Source organism: Nicotiana tomentosiformis, chromosome 1, assembly GCF_000390325.3.
Source record: "Nicotiana tomentosiformis chromosome 1, ASM39032v3, whole genome shotgun sequence".
Classification (NCBI taxonomy): domain Eukaryota; kingdom Viridiplantae; phylum Streptophyta; class Magnoliopsida; order Solanales; family Solanaceae; genus Nicotiana; species Nicotiana tomentosiformis.
In genome coordinates, this window is record NC_090812.1 from 158346154 (window position 1) to 158364525 (window position 18372).

At 37.9% G+C, this 18372-nt stretch overlaps 2 protein-coding genes and 1 long non-coding RNA gene across 7 annotated transcripts in view; 1 reads left to right on the forward strand and 2 right to left on the reverse strand.

The window, feature by feature from the left end:
• Positions 1-18372, reverse strand: part of LOC104088648 (putative disease resistance RPP13-like protein 1) — a 140136-nt gene that overhangs the window by 78961 nt on the left and 42803 nt on the right. The gene's annotated exons all lie outside the window — the stretch shown is intronic.
• The window catches only part of LOC104092742 (putative disease resistance RPP13-like protein 1), a 99486-nt gene that overhangs the window by 75318 nt on the left and 5796 nt on the right, over positions 1-18372 (reverse strand). For 2 of the 4 annotated variants that reach the window (XM_070192679.1, XM_070192678.1), the window contains 2 exons: positions 18147-18219; positions 17130-17747 (listed from right to left, as the gene is read on the reverse strand). The gene's annotated coding sequence lies outside the window, so the exon portion shown is untranslated. Of the gene's footprint in view, positions 1-17129; positions 17748-18146; positions 18282-18372 lie in introns of those variants that run through there. The other 2 variants (XM_070192677.1, XM_070192676.1) reach the window with 2 other exon arrangements.
• Positions 1402-7778, forward strand: LOC138904154 (uncharacterized). Its single transcript, XR_011413388.1, has 2 exons — positions 1402-2202; positions 7186-7778. It is a non-coding gene; the product is annotated as an uncharacterized lncRNA (long non-coding RNA).

Below are 18372 nucleotides of genomic sequence, written 5' to 3' on the forward strand. Positions count from 1 at the left end.
GAGCAGGCGCCCACCTGGAGAAAAGGGAATTCATTTCAAGTTTTAAGTCAACATCAGGCACCCACCTGGAAAACTATGGAATTCATTTTAAGTTTTAAGTGAGACGGTGCCCACCTGGAGAAAAGAGAATTCATTTCAAGTTTTAAGTCATTGGCAGGCACCCGCCTGGAGAATGAGGGAATTATTTCGAGTACAAGTCATTATCAGGCGCCCACCTGGAGAACGAGGGAAGTTATTTCATGTTTTAAGGCAGCATCAGGCGCCCACCTGGAGAATGATGGAATTTATGGCAAGTTCAAGTTAGAAGTAGCAGAAGCCCGCCCAAGAATGCGGTTCGACAGTTCGAGATGCACAACAGAATTGTAGAACATTCAAAATCAAGTCTTGAAGACCTATGGATAGGGATCTTGTAATTCATAGCAGATAGATTTGCTTAGTTTTCTTTCCATTTTGATTTTGATGTAATAACAGGACCACGGACCAGAGCCTCGAACGGTACCTCACTTGACTCTCCAACTTGTCCTTCCATCATTCTCCAGAACTACACTGACCTGATTCCTTTATAGCCAAGGATATGTAGGCAACCTACGAAGCAAGGTTCAGTCAAACTCTTTCAAAACGCTTCCCATGGAGTATCCAAACATGCAAAAATTGCTCGTATTTTCTCACTTTATCTTTGCCCGAAAACTCTTCGTGTTTCCGAGTAAAGAGGGGCAGCTGTGAGCACGTGATTTTTTGCCCGACGAAAAATACTCCTATAACTTTAAAATATGTTATTCTAATTATTTTAATTTTTATAGAATTTTTAGGAATTTCTTGTTAATTGTTGCTTGCATTTAGTTGCGTATTTAACATTTTAAAATCATGAGAAAAATACCAAAAATGCCTAAAATATTTCATGCATAGCATTTTAGGTCTTAATTGTATTTAGGATTTAATTACATAAGTTAATTGCGTTATTAAACAAAAAATCAAAAAAAATATTGTTCATTTTTACAATTTAGCTTTTAGTTTTAAAATTAGTAATTTTATTTCTTTAGTTTTAAGTTAATTAATTATTTAAGCAGTAGACATAGATAATTAAGTTTAATTCTATAAATTAGACTAAGTTAGGACTTAATTAGGATTTTAAATTAATTTTGAAGATTTTGTTTTAAAAAAAAAGAAAGAAAGCAAAGAAAAGAAAAGAAGCCCTTTTTAGCCTTAAAAACGGATTGGGCCAAAAGCTCTCAATGGCCCAAATACCCCACAAATCGCCCAACCCAACTCTTTAAACATGCCTGACTCGCTGACCAAACCCATTAACCCGCCCTAATTTCTCCTTTAATCTTAGCCACTCATCCCACTCAGATCCAACGGCCCCAGTTAATTCTCTCACCCCAAATATAAACCAAATCTTAACCTAATTCCTAACAACCCTAATTCCCCCACCAGCCGCACCCTTTCTTCACCAAATGCCTCTGCCCACCTCAACTCCACCCAAACCCGCCAAAGACCCGAACCCAATTCCCCACATGATCCATTACTCATCTCCTTTCTCCACGTCACTCTAATCCTAACGGATTTCTGACAAGAAACAGAATTATTCCTTCCGGATTTCACGCTTTCTCTTTCTTTCTCTTTCAGATTCATTTTTTGTTTGGCGATATAGGAAAAATGTGGGGCGTAGGATCGAGTTACATTCGATCTACTCCCTACATCTGTCATATCTCATCAATTTAGGGATTTTTGAGAGCAGGGGAAGAAGATTGGAGAGGGCCATATATATATATGAGGTCTAAAGGAGAAGGAAGAAGAACGGAGAACAAAAGTTTTTTGGGGAAAATTAGAGTTTCAGAAAAGGACTTCTCTTCATTTTTTTGAGTTTTGTTTTAACAGTTTAGTTTAAATTCCAAAAAAAAATACAAAACAAAAATAATAATAATATAGTTCTTCAATTTCTCCTTCGACTTGGTTTCTTCATTGGCTTTACTTTGGATTTCGGGTGTCAAGTATGGAATTCGATTGAGTCGTTTGTCGACTCGAGTTTTGTTCGAGGTTCGTTTGAGGCAGTGGGAGTTAGAGTTCAAACATTCCGGATTCCGGTCGTGGTTCTATGTTTCTTCGGTTTCTTGTGGTTGTTTTCTCGTTCGGATTTTGGATTCAGAATATTGGAGCCGAAATTCCTACTTTTTCCTATTGAAAGAAATTTACATCCATCAGGTCTGTTCCTCTCCCCTTTTGTGTTTGTTCTGGTGTTATTAAAATATGATAAAAGCCTGGGTTAGGGTATTTGAGTGTTTTAATTTCAGTTCGTATAAGAAAAATGAACGAGTGATTGTTTGTCAAAATGGCAGCTCTTATGCTTTGATCTGTTTGGCTATGATATGAGTGACTTGTCTAATTTTCGACAGATTTTAAGTTAAGCTTCAAGCGTAGTCATTCTTGCCGTGATGGTTCCATGCTTTGCATATTGCTAGCTGTTTGTCTATTATTTCAGTTGTAAACGATGTCAAAATCTAGTTGAAGCCTCTTCGCGTATTCTAAAAGTCAGATATATTATTCAATCTCTCGGAGTTGAAAGAGCTCTCGCATGATTGCTAAATTTGAATGCCGATTCGAAATGGTTCTTGGTGATTATAGGTCCATCATTTAGTTAGGCTGCTAAGTTTGAGATTGTTCGAGCTTAAGGACTGGTGTGTCACTTGTATATACTGCAGAACTTTGTTTCGTTTTTCTTTATCCTTGAGCATGCAATTTTAGTGATTGGTGACTTTGATGCTATTTGTTAGTTTGTTATCAATTGAGCCTAATGAATTAGGGGTATTTAGCGCATGTCATATTTATTTTGAGTTCAGGGGAGTCATTTTCTTTTTGTACTAATGGTATTAGTCTCCACCGTTTTGTGAGTTCAAGTGTTCTGTTAAATATTTTCTTAATGGGTTTAAAGTGCCAATTAGTTCAGATATGTTTGGCTTTAATAGGAGGCACTGAACTGACAATCTCACGAATATAGATTCGAGCCAACTTCTCGTAAGAGTAGGTAGTCATCACAGGAACGAAATGAGCTGGCTTGGTCAACCTATCCACAGTCACCCAAACTGCATCAAACTTCCGCTAAGTCCGTGGAACTCCAACAACGAAATCCATAGTGATCTGCTCCCATTTTCATTATGGAATCTCTAACTTCTGAAGCAATCCACCCGGTTGCTGATGCTGATATTTTACTTGTTGGCAATTTAGACACCGAGCTACATATTCTACTATGTCTTTCTTCATCCGCCTCCACCAATAGTGATGTCTCAAGTCTTGATACATCTTCACAGCACCCGGATAAATGGAGTACCGCAAACTGTGAGCCTCCTGGAGATTCAACTCATGCAAGCCATCTACATTGGGCACACATAGCCTTCCCTGCATCTGTAATACACCGTCATCTCCAATAATGACTTCCTTGGCATTATCGTGCTAAACTGTATCCTTAAGAACAAGCAGATAGGGGTTATCGTACTGACGCTCCCTGATACGATCATAAAGAGAAGACTGGGAAACCACACAAGCCAAAACTCGGCTCGGCTCGGCTCGGAAACATCCAATCTAACAAACTGGTTGGCCAAGGCCTGAACATCCAAGGCTAAAGGCCTCTCTGCTACCGGTAAATATGCTAAGCTGCCCAAACTCTCTGCCTTACGACTCAAGGCATCGGCCACTACATTGGCCTTCCAGGATGATAGAGAATGGTGATATCATAATCCTTAAGTAACTCCAACCATCTCCGCTGTCGCAAATTAAGATCCTTCTATTTAAGCAGATGTTGTAGACTCTGGTGATCGGTGTAGACCTCACATTGGACACCGTACAAATAATGCCGCCAAATCTTCAAGGCATGAACAATAGCTGCTAACTCAAGGTCGTGGACCGAATAATTCTTCTCATGTAACCTTAACTGTCTGGACGCGTAGGCAATTACCCTACCGTCTTGCATCAACACTGCACCGAGACCAATACGCGACGCGTCACAATACACAATATAAGACCCTGAACCTATAAATAATACCAATACTGAGACTATAGTCAAAGATGTCTTAAGCTTTTGGAAGCTCTCCTCACATTCCTCGTTCCACCTGAATGGAGCACCCTTCTGGGTCAATTTGGTCATAGATGTAGCAATAGAAGATAAACCCTTTACAAATCGGCGATAATACCCTGCCAAACCAAGAAAAATTCGGATTTTCGTAACTGAGGACGGTCTGGACCAACTATGCACTGCTTCAATCTTCTTCGGATCTACCTTGATTTCCTCGCACGAAACTACATGACCCAAAAATCCCACTGAATCAAGCCAGAATTCACACTTTGAAAATTTTGCATATAACTTCTTTTCTCTCAAAGTCTGAAGCATAGTCCTCAGGTGTTGTTCATCACCTTCCCGACTCCGGGAATACACTAGAATGTCGTCAATAAATACAATGACGAAAGAATCAAGATAATGCTGAAATTAAGGCTATCCAACGGGACGAGACGTCCCTTCCCATCCCACTTAATTTTAAACGGGATGGGCCCATATTAAACGGGACAGGATGGCCATTTCGTCCCGTTTCGTCCCGTCCCGTCCCGTCCCACCTGTCCCGTCCCATCCCGCGTCCCTTTTTTTTGAATTATAGCCATTGGGCAACAGCTATAATTTCAAAAATAGCCGTTCCCAACGGCTAAAACGGCCATATTTGCCCCCCACCCCACCCACCCCCCCAAAGCACCCCTACCCCCAAACTTTTAATATAATCTCTAAGTTTATTAAATTACACTTTGGCCCTATTTTCTACTATAAATACCCTAATCCTTCTTTATTTCTTCTCACAAAAATAAATCATTCTCTCTCAAATCTCTTACATTCTATCTATATTATTCTCTCAATTTTCTCGCAATCAAGTGATAAGTTTCAAGTATTTGGACAAATATTTTGGACAACTTTCAAGCTTCAAATTAATTCTTCAAGTATTTGGAGCAATATTTTGGGCAATTTCTTCAAATTTTAATATTTAATCACGGTGCACTCGTTCCATCTCCTAATTTTAATATATATTTTTTGCGCATTGTTTTAGTGCTTAATTTTTGTGTTTACTTTACGTGTTCTATTTTTGTATTTCATTTGTGTTTTTAATTTTTGTGTTAACTTTTTAAATTTAATTTCGTATTTAAATTATGGCACCTAAAAATGTATTTGGCATATTTAAAAAAACTAGTAAAAAAAATAGTAAAGGTGAAAGTAGTAGTAATCCTAATCCTAGCCCTTCTCCTATAATTAGAAAACATATAGATGAAATGACTCATGTTGATGAAACTTCATTTTCCCAACACCCCGCATATTATAATATTAATTTCGGAGAACAACTAGATCATGAAACTTTACAAAGACAATTTGACAATGATATTTTTATTGAGGACGAAGAAAATGAGGAAGAAGAATTAGATGAAACATCACTAGTCCCGCAACACAAGCTCCAACTCAGAGTCAATCTCGATCCGGAGCTGTACCCCCTGTACCTCCTGTAAGGGGTAAGCCTAAGGGTGAACGTCCCAAAACATCACTTGTATGGAAATCTTTTAAACAAGATAAAGTCAATCAACGTGCTACATATGAAATATGTAAGCAACGATTTGCGCACACCTAAAGTGGTGGGACGGGGGGTTTATCTAGGCACTTAGGTAGGGACCACAAAGCTATATGGATACAAGCTAAAATAGAAGCCGGACAAATACCGGATCCTAGCACCGGTACTAGCACTCCTAGTGGATCTGGCGGGGGTTCTAATTTTTTACAACAACAACTTGACCCTGCTTCTGGTACTATTTTACGCCCCTATAACAAAGATAGAGATCGTGAGAACTTAGCTAAAATGGTGGTTGTCTATGGCTTACCTTTTACTTTTCCTTCTCACCCTGCTTTTGTGCATTATATACAAGAAACTTATAATCCTGCTTTTCAAGGTTTTCCTAAGACTACAGTTAGAAATGATGTTTTTAAATTTCAAACCGAATATCTTCAGTATATTCGTTGTGTATTTTTTTACTTAGATTGTAAAGTGTCTATCACATCTGATATAGGTCGTAGTCCTAATGATTGTGATTATTTAACTGTTACAAGTCATTGGGTTGATCATCACTTGAACATGCAAAAACATATTATTGGTTATAAATTTGTTAATTCAAAACACACTGGAGCATATATTGCGACTACTGTTCTACAAATACTTGATTTTTATGGACTCATTGATAAAGTTTTAACTATCACCTTAGATAATGCTTTTGCTAACACAACTGCAGCAACTAGCTTAAGAACTAGACTTTGTCCAATTAATCCGGTAATTTTTCATGTTAGATGTGCATGCCATATTTTTAACTTGGTTGTAAAAGATGGTATTAATTTATTTTCTGATGCTTGTAGTAAAGTACAACATGCTTGCGGCTATATTTTTCGGGCTAATAAAGCGAGTAGAATTCGTGAATTTGCTCAACAATGTGCTAGTGCTAACCTTCCATATAGAAAAGTTCCAAAAGATGTTTGTACTAGGTGGAATTCTACTTATGAAATGCTTAAAGTTGCTTATGATTATCGGGTGCCTATACAAAAGGTATTTAATATGCATAATGGTATCCCCGCTGATAAAATTGTTGATTCTGATTGGGATCAGATCAAAGAACTTACTAAATTTTTAGAAATTTTTATTATGCTACAAAATAATTTTCTAGTATATATTATCCTACTATTACACAAATATTATGGTATATTTGTGGAATTTCTGTTGTATTTGGTAAGTATAAATCTAATCCAACTTATGCACCGGCCATTAATGAAATGATTACAAAATTTAAAAAGTATTTTTTTCCCTATTCCCCAAGTTTATTTAATTTCTACTATATTTAACCCATCTTTAAAATTAAGAGGTGCAAAGGGACTTGTTCGTAAAATTTGTGAGAATTTAGCAATTCAAGAAAATGAACAACCATCTCTCGAAGAATGCCAAGCTAACATATATTCTTATGTTAGATCAATGTTTGATAAATATAAATCTATGGGAACAACAGGTGGTGAAACTGCTCCTTCTACTTCTAAGTCAAGAGTAGAAGTTCTATGGGAAGATATGGATGATATAACAGGTTTTGATTCCTCTATTGATGATGAACTTGATTCTTATCTTAATCAAGAATTGGAAAGTATTAAAGACGAAGAAGGCAACGAACAACTTTTGGCATGGTGGAGGGAGCGTGGCAAGGCTTTTCCAACACTTTCAATAATGGCCCGAGATATCCTTGCTATTCAAGCATCATCAGTAGCATCGGAGAGTGCTTTTAGCGTGACAAGATTTCAAATCGGAGATCATAGACATTCATTAGAGGAGGACAACCTAGAGATTTCCGTATTATTCAGAGATTAGATTAATTCAGAAAGAAGAAATCTTGGTTTTGAAAAATTAACCACTAGGGAAGAAGAAGAATATAATGAGATACTTAGCACTGGGAGCGATGACGGCATGGAACTCATGGAACATCAATCAACATTGCCAATTCCAGAACAATGTCCGAGAGAAATTATAGATAAGTTACAACGAAGTTATATAGGAGCTTACAAATATTAGTATGATAATTTGTTATTGGCTACTAAGAGGCCTAGTTCAAACAGAACCCTTCCTAGAAGGTGGCTGCGTAGATTAGGTGCTCTTCAAAAGAATTATATTTGTATATGAGATTTGAAAGTTCTATTAATAAAATAAAAGGCTCTAAGCGTTGAATTTGTTTTATGAATTGTCTTACACTCTTATTTAGTTACTTAATGGATTATAATTATATTAAATAAATTATAACTCTATTATATATTTATAATTGCTAGAATATTTTATTACAAGTCTTTTGTTATAATATTTTATAATTTAAAAAACTAGATATTGCAAACTTTAAAAACTTAGTCATTGTCAAAAGAATATCCGTTGCCAAACTCAATACTTAAATAATTTTTTTAAAAAACGGCACTTAAGGCCCGCGAACCCGTCCCGTCTCGTCCCGTCCCATCCCGTTTGTTAGCGGGACGGGATGGGCCTACCGTCTGTCCCATCCCATCCCGTTTGTTAGCGGGACGGGATGGGCCTACCGTCTGTCCCGTCCCGTCCCGTCCCATCCCATCCCGTTTGTTAGCGGGACGGGATGGGCCTACCGTTTCGTCCCGTTTGTCCCGTCCCATTTCGTCCCGTCCCGGCTAAATGTCGTCCCGTCCCATCCCGTTAATTTTTTCCCGTCCCGTCCCGTTGGATAGCCATAGCGGAAATACACTATTCATTAAGTGCATAAATGCTGATGGGGCATTGGTTAGCCCAAATGACATTACAAGAAACTCATAATGACCATACCGAGTCCTAAAAGCAGTCTTCAGGATATCTGGCTCCCGAATCTTCAACTGATGATAGACTAAACGGAAGTCGATCTTAGAAAATACTTTGGCACCCTGAAGCTGATAAAATAGGTCATCAATACGTGGCAATGGATACCTGTTCTTCACTGTAACCTTGTTCAGCTGGCGGTAATCAATACACATCCACATAGAACAATCCTTCTTCTTCACAAATAAGACAGGAGCACCCCAAGGCGATACACTAGGCTGAATGAAGCCCTTATCAAGAATTCATGTAACTGTTCTTTTAATTCTTTCAACTCTGCCGGGGCCATGCGATATGGTGGAATAGAAATGGGCTGAGTTCCCGATAACAAATAAATGCCAAAGTCAATATCCCTGCCGGGTGGCATACCCGGAAGATCCGCTGGAAATATATCAGGAAAATCTCTTACTACAGGAACTGACTCCACGATAGGAGTATCAACACTAACTTATCTCACATAGGCCATATACGCATCACACCCCTTCTAACCATTCGTTGAGCTTTAAGAAATGAAACAACCCTGCTAGGAACATGATCCGAGGTACCTCTCCACTCTAGCTACGGTAGACCTGGCATAGACAACATCACCGTCTTGGCGTAACAATCAAGAATAGCATGATAGGGCGACAACCAGTCCATGCCCAAAATAATATCGAAATCCACCATACTGAGCAACAATAAATCAGCTCTGGTCTCAAAACCACTGATAACAATTAAACATGACCGATACATGCAGTCCACAATAATAGATTCACCCACGGATGTAGATTCATAAACAAAAGAACTCAAGGAATCAAGTGATACGCCCAAATACGAGGAAAACTAAGACGACACATAAGAATAAGTGGAGTCTGGCTCAAATAAGACTGATGCATCTCTATGACAGACCAAAATAATACATGTGATAACAGAATCGGATGCAAAGGCCTCTGTCCTAGCAGGAAAGGCATAATATCTGGCCTGGCCTCCCCCTCTAGGGCGACCTCTACCTGCCCGACCTCCACCTCTAGCTGGTTGTGCAGGTGGAGTGGCAACTGGTGCAGTAATCATGGCCTAAGAAGCCTGAGGGCCCTGTGGAATAGGTGGGGCCTGGGAATATGTGGAGGTGCACCTCTCCTAAATCTGGGGCAATCTCTCATAATATGACGAGTGTCACCACACTCAAAACAATCCCTCAGAGGACGTGGCTGCTGGGAATAGCACGGGCCTGATCGACTAGACTGCCCACTGAAAGCACCTCGTACAGGAGGTATAGTAAACACTGGCGGTTCATAATATGGAACTTGTGGTCTGGGAGTAGCCGGAATACCACTGTAAGCTAGAAGTGCTGAATTAATAGGACGGCTCACATAACCTCTACCATGATGGGCTGCAACTGGGGCACGAGAATTATTATATGTGCCAGAATCTCGGGGTCTCTTAGCTTCCCTCTCTTCCCTCTCCCGGATCCGCATACCTTCTAATCTACTAGCAATTGACACTGCGTGTTGGTATGTGATGTCCATTTCTAGATCTCGGGCCATACTGTATCTGAAATTAGGGTGGAGATCCTCAATAAATCTGCGAACCCGCTCTCGAATAGTAGCAACCAAGGCTGGTGCATGCCTCGCTAAATCACTGAATCAGACCGCATACTCTGACACGGTCATAGAACCCTGGCGCAGCTGCTCAAACTATACGCACCATGCATCTCTAAGACTGTGAGGAACATACTCCCTTAAGAACATATCTGAAAATTGAGTCCAAGTGAGTGAAGATGCCTCAGCAGGACTATCCAACTCATAAGCTCGCCACCACTGGTAGGCTGCTCCTCTAAACTGGAATGCCATGAAAGAAACCCCACTAGAATCCACAATACCTATAGTATGAAGGATACAGTGACATTCCTCCAAAAAACCCTGAGCATCCTCTGAAGCTAAGCTGCTGAAAGTGGGAGGGTGGTACTTCTTGTATCTCTCGAGCCTGAGTTGCTCCCCTTCTGAAACTATTGTCCTAATCTCAGGCAGAACTGGGATAACTGGATGCTCTAGTATAACCTCTGGGGAATGGTCAACTTGGGCCCGTGGTTCTGGAGTACGGGTGGCAGGAGTCTGTGCTCCTCCCTCAGCCTGAGATGTGGAAGGAGCAAGTGGAATCAACCCTGTCTGAGCTAGAGTGCCAAACATGCTCAAAAACTGGGCAAGAGTCTCCTGAAGTGTAGGAGTAGTAACAGGCGTCTCAGGTGCCTGCTCTACAACTGGAGCTACTGGTGGCTCTGGTACAGCAGCTCGTGCAGGTGCTCTGGCTGCACCACGTGGTCTTCCTCGGCCTCTAGCTCAGCCTCTACCCCGACCACGGCCTCTTGCAGCTCCAACAGGAGGCGCGAGTGTCTGATCATCAGATCCAGTTGTGCGTGTCCTCACCATCTATGAGAGAATAGAAAGACAATGTTTTAAAATTTTGAAGTTAACAAATACGCACGATAAGGAATCAAAGAAGTGAATATTTCCTATCAGTTCCATAGCCTCTCGAAGATAAGTACAGACGTCTCTGTACTGATCCGCAAGACTCTACTAAACCTTCTTGTGACTCATAACACCTATGAACCTAGAGCTCTGATACCAACTTGTCACGACCCCAAATTCCCTATGTAGGATGTCGTGATGGCACTTAGTCTCTAAGACTAGGTAAGACAATCAATGCGGAATAAAAATAGAAATCTGAAACTTTAAATAATTGCAATTCCCAAAACCTAGTAGAAATAAGTCACAAGTTTCTAAGAATTTTATCTTCAATGTCTATATATATCAAGGTCTAAAGAAAATAAGGAAGCAACATAATAATGATAGAAGGGGACTCCGGAGTCTGCGACGCTGACAGATATACCTCGAAGTCTCCGTTTACAGGTAACTCACTCATGTCGGGGCAGGTAAGGAGTACCTGAATTTGCATAAAAAGATGTGCAGAAGCGTAATATGAGCACACCACAGCGGTATCCAGTAATTGCCAAGCCTAACCACGGTAGAGTAGCGATGAGGTCAGGTCAGGCCCTACTAGAAAATAATAATTTCATGATAAAACGTTTAACAATATAATAAAATAAAATGACAATGGAAATGAATCAAGTAGTATGTCACCATTTAATTACACAAAATAATGGCAATTTATCACCGCGGGAGCCTTCACAATTTATTTTAAAAAAAATATTTTTCCTGAAATAGCATCCCGCGTTTTAGCCATCCTTATCACACCGCATGACTTCTAGTAGTTCTCCCTACTAGCCACGCGTATCAAGCCACCCTTATCTCACCGCATGTGTTTCAATACCCAGGCCTTATAATACCGCATGCGTATCAACATCACAATATATCACAATTTGCACCTCAAGTGCTCAAATAATTTAACTTGCCAAAATACTTCAACAACAATATTTTTTCACAATAAAGAGCTCACGCCTCATGCCAACATAAATCGCCAATAATATTTTTCCACAATAAAGAGCTCACGGCTCCATCATAATGAGTACGAAAATCTTACAAAAATATTCAGGAATAAATAACTCAGCAAAATAATATTTCAAAATCTTTAATACGTTGCTTCAGTACCAAATTTAAAAATGTCAAATACTTCATATTAATAATATTTAATTTAAAGAAAATCAACTTCAAATAATGCACAGAATAAAAGAAACCAAGTTTCAACTAAACAGGTAAAATAATTAGCAGGAAAATGTCAAGCACCTTTAAAATATAAATATTAAATCAATGATGAAGAATATATCAAAATAAAATAGTTTAATTAATGCGCAACAGTGATCTACACAATCTAAAAACATAAGCTTTCACATTTAGCCCGTGTACACACTCGTCACCTCGTGTACACGGCTTTCAACACATTACAATTTATCACTTCAATACCAATCCTAGGGGAGATTTTCCCCACTCAAGGTTAGACAAGCCACTTACCTCGACTTGCTCCAATTTAACCAAGTAGTATACTTTTTCGTCGATTTTCCGACTTCGATCGATTCAAATCTAGTCATAATTAATTCGATACAGTCAACAAAATTTATAGGAATCAATTTCATAAGAAAATATTACATTTTTCAATAAAATCCAAAATTAGCTCAAAAATTGGCTGTGGGGACCATGTCTCGGAATCCGGTGAAACTCATAAAATCCGATAATCCATTCAATTACGAGTCCAACCATACCAGTTTCACTCAAATCCGACTCTGAATCGACACCGAAATCCCAATTTTTTTTAATGAGATTTCTAAATGTTTCTCAAAATTTCAATCTCAAAGCACTAATTAAATGGTGAAAACTATGATATATTCGTGTATATTGACCAAATTCGATTTAGAATCACTTACCCGAATATTGTTTCCTTGAAAATATATTAAAATCGCCTCTCCTCAAGCTCCAATTCATCAAATATGGCAAATAGGACGAAGTCCCCTGTTTTATAACTTACAGATTTGTCCAGGGTGCCTTCGATCCTGGACCTCGATCATGTACCTCGATCATGGACCTCGGTCATGGGGATCGATCATGGCCCTAGGTCATGGACCTCGGTCATGCACCTCGATTTTGACAGATAAAGGAAAAACCAGATCATCCAAATAAAACAAGCAAACTCAACTTCAGCAGTCTCCCAGCTTCAATTCTTGATCCGTTAACCATCCGAAACTCACCCGAGGCCCTCGGGGCCTCAACCAAATACACCAACAAGTCCTACAATATCATACAAACTTATTTGAAATCTCAAATCACATCAAACAATGTTAAAATCCTAAATGACACCCCAATTCAAGCTTACTGAAACTTAAGAATTTTCAACTTCTACATTTGATATCGAAACCAATCAAATCAAGTCCTATTGACCACAAATTTTGCACACAAGTCATAAATGACGTAATGGAGCTATGAAAATTTTTGAAACTGGATTCTGACCCCGATATCAATAAGTCAACTCCCCGACCAAACTTCCAAACTTAAATTCCTATTTTAGCCATTTCTAGCCTAATTTCACTACGAACTTCCAAATAAAATTTCGATCACGCTCCTAAGTCCAAAATCATCATACGGAGCTGTTGGAAGCATCAAAATTCAATTTCGGGGTCGTTTGCACATAATTCGACATTCGATCACTATTTGACATAAGCTTTTAAAACTTTTAATTTTTCATCCAAATTCCATATCTCGATCTAGGGACCTCAGAATTTGATTCCGGGCATACGCCCAAGTCCCAAATCATGATACGGGCCTATCAAAACTGTCAAAATACTGATCCGAGTCCGTTTGCTTAAACGGTTGACCAAAGTCAACTCACTTTAGTTTTAAAGCTCTAATTCACATTTTAATCCGTTTTTCACATAAAAACTTTTCGGAAAATTTTACGGACTGCGCACGCAAGTCGAGTAATGATAAATAGTGCTTTTCGAGGTCTTAGAACACATAAATTATTATTAACTTTAAAGATGACATTTTGGGTCATCACAGAAAAACTTGTTGGATAACTCAAACATGAAGTCCTCTATTTGCGAGTAGTACAAATTGGCTGCCTGCCATCATTTTGGCCAATAAGTCTTGTTACCTTAAGAGTCACTCTTGGATTACCTGTAATTAGAAGCACACAATTGACACACATATGAGGTATAATTACAAAATCCACGTTCGACATATACTAAAAATTACAGCCAGAGAAGAGCAGAAGGACTCCTTAAAAATAATGTAATCATCTCATTTCAATTTTTCCTCAGATTTTAACTAAGGTAAGTGGAAGCTTTTTCTACATGAGATGAGTCATATCATCACGGTTGCTACCCATTCAAGAGGATAATTTGAATAAGAGGTGCATTATAAGACACTCGTTTATCAATCCCTGTGTTTTTAGGGCTGTATCAACACGGCGCAGGGTAAGGTCAGCGTACACACTACCCTTCCCAGACCGACTTGTAGGATCTCACTGAATTTGTTGTTGTTGTAGCACCACTGCACAAGAACTTTGGTACACCCTTCCGAATTGTTTCATGGAAATTGCTCATTACAACTCTCATTTCATCTCGTGGAGGGAGTTCTTCGGATCTCATCAACGTGGGAAGCAGCTTGAATCTGCACAATAAGTAAGCAGCAGACAATTATTGGAAAATAAAACAATGGTTTCATCTCGTCAATAAATCATGATCCACGGAATGATAATGCTATTTTACATTTCAGTCGAGAAGAAAACAAGTACAGTACTGCTTCGTCTTCCGATTTTGGGGTAGTCATATTGCTAACTCCCATTGTTTTCAGGATAAAATAGACTCCGCTCTAATAAGTGATATTTTTATAAATTTGTTAGGACAAAAATAATTCTTATTATTTTACGCATATAGACCTAACTTTTGTAATTGATTAAATCACAAATACAAATATGTTCATTAGTATTATTTGTGGAATCTTAAAAGATGAGAGATTGACAATTATCTCCTTACCAAGTCCACCCAATCCTATCTTGACGATTATTGAATGAATCGACATGTATTTTTCAAATTATAAAATGTTTAAAAATTAGCAGTGGCATTAAGAATATCATTAACTCCTATATATCTTTTTGTGTACAATTTTTAGTAACAACAATTGGGCATTTGAATAAATGGCAATTAGGATGAGATCTCTGTAAGAACTAATTTTCTAGGAATAGTATGACAACTCTCATTAAACAAATGAAAGAGGGTATTTTCCATAATTCTCAAAGACAAAAATTCCACTTACAAATCAAATAGCCAAGGCACATTGCTTAAGAAGCAAAGACTACTTGAACCTATGCTAATACTACATGCATCTAATAGGGTATGTGCATTTGGGCACTCAACCAACAGTATCATCTATTGATTTAAAATTTTGCAATGGTAAGGTCGCAGTAGAATGGAAATGCATCAACCCCTCCCGACTCTTATAACACACAAAGCAATTAGTCATGAACTGCTTATTTTTTCTCGAATAGTTACCTTTTCCATTGGTATCTTCCTCACAACATAAATGGGATAAGTAGTATGATGAGATATTGAGTCTGTTATTCCAAATCCTTAAGAGAAATTCAAATCAGGGGGAAAATACCAAGATAAGAAACCAAAAAATACTACGAAACTAAGAAAAAATTCAAACGAAGTCCGAGTCTTCACTCTAAAGCACATCTCCTGAGGATAATACAGTAATCTCCCATATTGTCTAGCAAACTCACATCCAGTTCCATATACATCCTGGTTCCCATTTAGTAAAAGTATAACTGAAATTTGATTCACAGCTAATGCATTAAGCTAAGTTGCGAGAATCTGCCGGTGGCTTTAAAACCATTATAGAAGGGAATAGGCTGGCGTTATCTCGATGCAATTCAAATGACTCTCATAACATAATCTGTCATTAAAAAGATAAATGCAGATTAGCTTCTATAATTACTAAGAAATCAAATAGAGATGAGGCCTAGTTATTTAAGGATCATATCCGAATAATTGTATCATCTGACAAAGGTAAGAATTATGATTTGGATACGCAATGAGGGAAAAACATTGGCGCTAAGTAACTACTACATGAAATATTTTAAAAATGAACTTAAGGATACGCAAGCTCGCCAGACACGAATATTTAAAAAATAATCTAGTAATATACATAGAGATCACACAAGCATTACTATTGTGTACATATATGATATATGAGGAAAGAAGAAAATAGCAGATTCAATATTCTAATCTGTTTCTCAAATAGAACAGGAGGTTGTAATAGCAAGACTACCCTGCAATTGAGATGCATTTGACATGATTTATGTTTGGAAGAAGACGATTACGTGTTGCCTCTCGATTTTTGAGGCATTGTTGCAGACAAAATTGCTCCTTTCTTAGGCATTGTCATATGATAATAGATCTCCTGGCTTTTGGCATCCTTATCATGAGCTTCCTTCACCGTGCGAGGCCTTTTTGTTTGGGATGATCCATTTTAAGTATCAATACTAAGATCATCCTAAGAGCTCAAGCTTGAACGAAGTAAATAGATCCTCCATATTGCACCAGAAGGAAAATGTATTAAGATCTTATGAACTACAGAAGAAACATACAATGGATCATCAAATATACTCATAAATCAGATTAGGCAATTCAAGAACTGTAAGAGATATCTGCAAAAGAAAATATTACAGTAAATATTTAAAGTTATAGCTCTCAAGATTTGAGAGGAAATACAATATATCAAACTTAAGAACACTGATGTAAGCCAAAGATGACATTAAGAGCGAGGATTTTTTGATATATATATATATATATATATATATATATATATATATTAATCTCCCGTACTATATTCAACACAAAGAGAACATTGTTAGCCAAATTTAAGTAATAAGAGATGTGAATTCAGTGTATCCAAGGAAAAGTAGACTCATTTCAATACAAGAATGGTCATGAATACAACACGATAATTCCTAAATACTGGATGGAAACTAAGAAAAAGGTACAAAACTATTTCCTGAATCTCAATATTCATCACTGCCAAACACTATTTGTGAATAAAACTAAAAAAGAAAGCTAAGGCCATCAATGTTTTAATTTCTAGAAGGCAATCAGGTCCTTCTAAGCTACTAATGAAAAGGATAGTAACTGCTAGATTTTGCCTATCAATTAAGAGGACAGATAGCACCTATCCAGCAGGTTCGATCGCAACAAAAGTAAATTGTGCAGAAGTAAAAACATTAAAGACACAGAAGTTTTATACTGATTCAGTACCGGTGTGGTACCTACATCTAGTTCCCTTGGGTCCCAAGGGTTCTCTTTGATCTTCAATATTGAGTCGTTACAATAGTTGTGGTTTTGTTCGTTCACCACTAACGATATTCAACAATAGTGTTCGTCTAAGCTTGACACAACTCTTGTTTTGTTTTCTAACTCTTGCTATCTTTTGTGACACTTGTAAACTCAAGAATACAACGTTTGTACTAAGAACAAGAAAGATATAGAAACATGTATTAAGTTGTGTAACCCTTTCTTCTATCTTCGAGCCTTCTTATAGGAATGACTTGAGGTCTTGTAATCTTCTCTTGAACTAGCCGTTGCAGATTGATCATTGATTGAGGCAAAATTATTCTAAGAGATTTGAACCAAGGGTTGCCTCTTAATCCAGCTTACGAGGAAGGCTGAATTTAATGATCTTCTTTCCTTCTTGCGTTCCTGATATATAGGAGTGATTTGCGACACGGCTTGATTGATCAATCATCAAAATCTTCTAATCTCTTTCTCCATGGACTTTCCTTAATTTACTAACTGACTTCCCCATATCAGCTGCATTTGATCTTATTTCCTTTTGATAGCATTGCCTCCCTGATTTCCTGCAATCAATTGGAGTAGATTAAATTTGCACTATTGTCATCATTAAAACTTAGGTGTAACAACTTGGTTTAACGATTAATCAACAACTGAAGGCTTCTCAATTATTCAAGATCAAGCATAGTTTCAACGACATCATGATACATCTGTTCTGTTTCCTAACCTCAGAAGATTGAACAACTGCAACAATGACAATGTATCAACGGCCAAATCGAGCTAGTAGAAAAGGAAAGGAGGAAATCCTCAAAATAAAGTACCAAGTTATTCTGCATCATATTTTGAACAGCTAATATGCATCAACTGAAACAAAAGAACTAATAAGAGATGGCTCTTTCTTGGTTATACTATCAAGTCTAACGAGTAAATTGAAAGCTACTACCAGTATATGTTTGTTATCTAACCTTGACATCATTCCAAGTAGCATATGTTTCCTTGCCTTTCCAACTGTACTCGAGCATTTGCTTCTTCTAAGGACTGAAATCGAAGAACAGCAGTATATGAATGAACAACCCTCATCATTGCTGCACATCCAGCGACTGGGAAACAAATAAACATTATGTGACAGGAAAAAACGACTAGTAAACAAACAAGGAGAAGTACATAGAAAGAATATTACAGGCGAGTTTA